This window comes from Zalophus californianus, chromosome 15 (assembly GCF_009762305.2).
Source record: "Zalophus californianus isolate mZalCal1 chromosome 15, mZalCal1.pri.v2, whole genome shotgun sequence".
NCBI classification, from domain to species: domain Eukaryota; kingdom Metazoa; phylum Chordata; class Mammalia; order Carnivora; family Otariidae; genus Zalophus; species Zalophus californianus.
This window is the reverse complement of record NC_045609.1, coordinates 1379206-1383580: the sequence shown is the minus strand read 5'-3', so window position 1 is coordinate 1383580 and position 4375 is coordinate 1379206. Positions and strand designations below refer to the sequence as shown.

At 42.5% G+C, this 4375-nt stretch overlaps 1 pseudogene; it reads left to right on the top strand.

The window, feature by feature from the left end:
• The first annotated feature begins 635 nt into the window (after positions 1 to 635).
• On the top strand, positions 636 to 1438 carry LOC118356332 (annotated as a pseudogene).
• The last annotated feature ends 2937 nt before the right edge of the window (positions 1439 to 4375 follow it).

Below are 4375 nucleotides of genomic sequence, written 5' to 3'. Positions count from 1 at the left end.
TTGAGCACTTGGAATTCTCTGTTCTAAATCTAAATCGTTGTTCTAAATCTAGAAATTTACCAAAACAATCCTGGAGCTAAATTACCAGAGAGACAGAAATCTGAAATCATTGTTTCTATTTTAATCCCATGGTCGGTTAATTTATTTATTTTCCTGTGCAATCTCACAGTCCTCACTTAATTAAATGAACACGGAATTCTAATTTTAATTGTATCAAATATAGAAATCATATTCTATCCTAGAGATAAACAAGTCACAAAACACCTCTAAACTAAATAACTCCAAGACAGTGTTTCAGGAAACCGTTCTCATTTCTGCACGATCTCTTCTGGGACCCTTCTCGTGCACATGTGAAAATCACCGGTAAAGTGTGTGACAGCTTCTCACGGGGAGCACATGTCATCCTGAGCCTCGGCCAGTTCAGAATCGATCCTTTAATCCCTCCCTCCCTCCGAGTCTCCATCCACCTCTCTTCCCTCTCTTTTCTTCCTTTCCTGCTTTCCCATCTGTTTTCTCCCCCCACTTCCTTTCCTCAGGGGCAACATACAATTTGGGGTAAATGTTTGGATTTTTAAAGTAAATAGACACGATTTCAAGTGCATACTTGTACTGTTAAAACACGAACCCCTCTTTTTCGTGGTGCCTCGGAGGCGGTAGGCTGCTTCAGGATGAAGCTGAACATCTCTTTCCCAGCTACTGGCTGCCAGAAACTCATTGAAGTGGACGATGAACGCAAACTTCGTACCTTTTATGAGAAGCGTATGGCCACAGAAGTTGCTGCTGATGCTCTGGGTGAAGAATGGAAGGGTTATGTGGTCCGAATCAGTGGTGGCAATGGCAAACAGGGCTTCCGCATGAAGCAGGGTGTCTTGACCCATGGTCGTGTCCGCCTGCTGCTGAGTAAGGGGCATTCCTGCTATAGACCAAGGCGGACTGGAGAGAGAAAGCGCAAATCCGTTCGGGGTTGCATTGTGGATGCCAGTCTCAGCGTTCTCAACTTGGTCATTGTATAAAAAGGGGAGAAGGATATTCCTGGACTCACTGATACTATGTGCCTCGTCGCCTGGGGCCCAAAAGAGCCAGCAGAATCCGCAAACTTTTCAGTCTCTCTAAAGAAGATGATGTCCGCCAGTATGTTGTGAGAAAGCCCCTAAACAAAGAAGGGAAGAGACCTAGAACCAAAGCGCCTAAGATTCAGCGTCTTGTTACTCCACGAGTCCTCCAGCACAAACGGCGGCGTATTGCTTTGAAGAAGCAGCGCACTAAGAAAAATAAGGAAGAGGCTGCAGAATATGCTAAACTTTTGGCCAAGAGAATGAAGGAGGCCAAAGAAAAACGCCAGGAACAGATTGCCAAGAGACGGAGGCTGTCCTCTCTGAGAGCCTCTACCTCTAAGTCTGAGTCCAGTCAAAAATGAGATTTTCTATGAGTGACAAATAAATATGATCAGACATCAAAAAAAAAAAAAAAAAACACGAACCATCATTTATCCTACTCAAGTCTGCATTATCTCACCTACAAGATGGGGCTAACAAAGTTATGTAGTGATACTTAGTAGGATAAAATTAGAAAATACATATAAAGTGCCTGACAGGTGTAAAGCCGTCAGTAAATGTAAGATATTGTCTTTAAATATTATTTCTCTTTTGCTTTCCCTGCCGTTTCCTTACTTCCTTGATTACTGACTTAAATACAGCATTTCAGCATTTGCTAAGTTGTGTGTTGGCACAGGGCAAGAAACCTTGTTTTTCCACCCACACAGTGGGCAATCTGTTAGAACAGATAAGAACAACAACAGCAAAATGCAGAGGGAGGAGGCCTGTTATTTAGCTAATAGTGGCCAGTTCTCCAGGAGTTTTACACAAGTATCTGTTGGAGACAAAGGGTTATGAAGGCTGCATACAGCTGGAGACAGACAGGGCTTTCCCACAGAATGAGCATCTCCCCTAATGCCTGTATAGCTGACACCTTCTGGGGCTTTCTATATTGTATCTATATGGAGCTGCTCCATGAAAAAACCGATTATTCAGAGTTGTTCCTCGGAATTGCTTGAGTTTCAAGGAGTTCTTTACACAGTTCCTCTGCATCATGATGAAACATTTCAGTTTCTGGAGAGCCTGAACGTACTCAATAAGCTGTTGTTCTCTCCAGTTGAGCTCAGGTCAATAATGCTGGTCTTTTGCATGGCAGCTTTCGGCCACGGTGGCCTGGAGCCAGTGGGTAAAATGCCCTGGCCTCCAAATGCCTGGTGGGCTGGGGATGGCTCTGGACCATGTGCTGCTAAGCTTCTCAGAGGGTCCCAAGCAGGGCTGAGCTTACAGAAGTGACCACTCACTCACATTCGTTTGGGCTTCTTCCTTTCCTGCTGCTCTGTGCTTCCAGGATCATCTCCCATAACCTCTCCTTAGGGTCTAATTATGGGAAAATTCAACGTCCGATGGGTTCCAACAGAGTTTGGTAATGAAAGTCACGCAGTAGATGGTAGTGCCATTGTCGCTGTCATCATCATCATCACTAAGACAGAATTGGAGGGATTTCTGGCTTGTTTTTATCACTTTGCCTTGTTTGGAAGAGCACTGCCCCCAGTTTGGGAGAAAAAGAGCCATGTCATTTTGGTTAGTCTTTTATGTAAAGGCTAGGACATGTACGCTGGTCAAGTCTTGTCCTGCGCATGAACCAAGGGACTGCCATTCTAACGGGTTCTAGCACTGCCTGAGAGCGGGAAGGAATCCAGTACAACGTTAGAAAGATTTTCCTGACTGCGATTGACATGATCACTGCAGCAAACTGCAAAAACAGCTTTGCTGTCTCAGCCTTAATGACTTTAAACTTGAATACACAGTCTTTGTTTCCATTATTTAGAACACCCTCTTTCTGGCCAGTTCTTACTCATCTTTAAGTGTACACAAGTCTCTTCTCTAGGAAGCCACCTTGGCCCGTGTGATAAGGGTTACATGCTTTCTCCTCGGTTTCCATGGCATATCACTTCCACCTCACTCATCTCATGGAATCATTGGCTTTTTTAAAAACCTGTCTCATGAGGGCCTTAAGGCAGAGATTGAACTTGTTTACTTGTTCAGAATGGGATCCCCAGTCAAATAACAAAGCTTGTAATATTTAACTGGATAAATGAGTGAATGGTCAGGAATTTTTGAAAAAGTTTTGAATGTCCCCACTAGTTCACTCTCACGAAGGTAATAGGAAGGAGATATAACGCAGGTTACTTTAATAGAAGGAAAAGCAGGCAAGCCGGGGTAAGGAAGAAACAAACCCAGGGCATTCCTGGAGATTCAAGAATAGGAAATAGAAGAGGGATTCTCCACAGGCTAAGGTGACTCGTGTCCTGGCAGACAGCTGCTTTCTTGGTGTAATTATTAACGGTGCCCCATTAAACTCACAAAAGTATTCCAGTGTGGATGATAAGTTCTGTGATCCATTTGCCACAGAAAGATCTAGATGTTGCCCTTGAAAAAGAAATGCATATTGGGAAAAGAAATCTTACACGATGGGAGGTGGTTATGTGGGACATTTTTATGCTGGGATTTTGGGTCGTCTGGTGGTTGCAACATTAGTAATCACCCTGATTTAACTGGAACACTAGTTCATCCAACCAAAAACCAAAAAAGCAAAAAGATCCAAATCAACACTTTTGAGACAGTTGTGCTGCCATCCTAAAGTTTAAAGGGCACCCATTCTTTTTCCCTCTTTCAGGGAAAGAACCATAATGCTCTGAGAGGGTGAGGTAGCACAGACTTTGGGCTTTACATTTACTGAAACATAAGATGTTGCGTGGAATCACTCCATGGAAACCATGGAAATCAAGAAATCTGAGGCCACATAAAATGAAGTAAGGAATTATAACTGCTTAAGAACATAATCTGGGAATCATTACTAGTTCATTTTAAAACAATCTTCAGTCTAACTTAATACTGGTTTGTTTAAATGGAAATGCACTTAGAGTCTCATGGCAAAGGTTGTCATCTGCGTTCATGACTTTGATCCAGCATTTTAGTTTAAAATCCCCTGTAATTGATTCAGAATGTCAGAATTATTCTCATCAGAATGTCAGAATTAGTCTCAATGATGAATAACATTCTATAAATAACCTAATGATAATTACTCATAGGCCTAGGAATATGAAAAGAATATATTTATTTATTATTTATTGTTGGGTGGACCGATGATTGCATGGATACTAGAATATGTTCCAGAAATAATTGGGATTGCCATAGCCCTCTTGGCAACTCACTCTAGACAGCCCTTGTGTTCTGAAAAGACAATTTACAAGATTCTCCTTGGCAATGATGATGAGTAGACTGTCTAGGAAAGCATCAGCCCAGGATCTTTCTTGCACAGATTAGTCCCCTAGTGCATG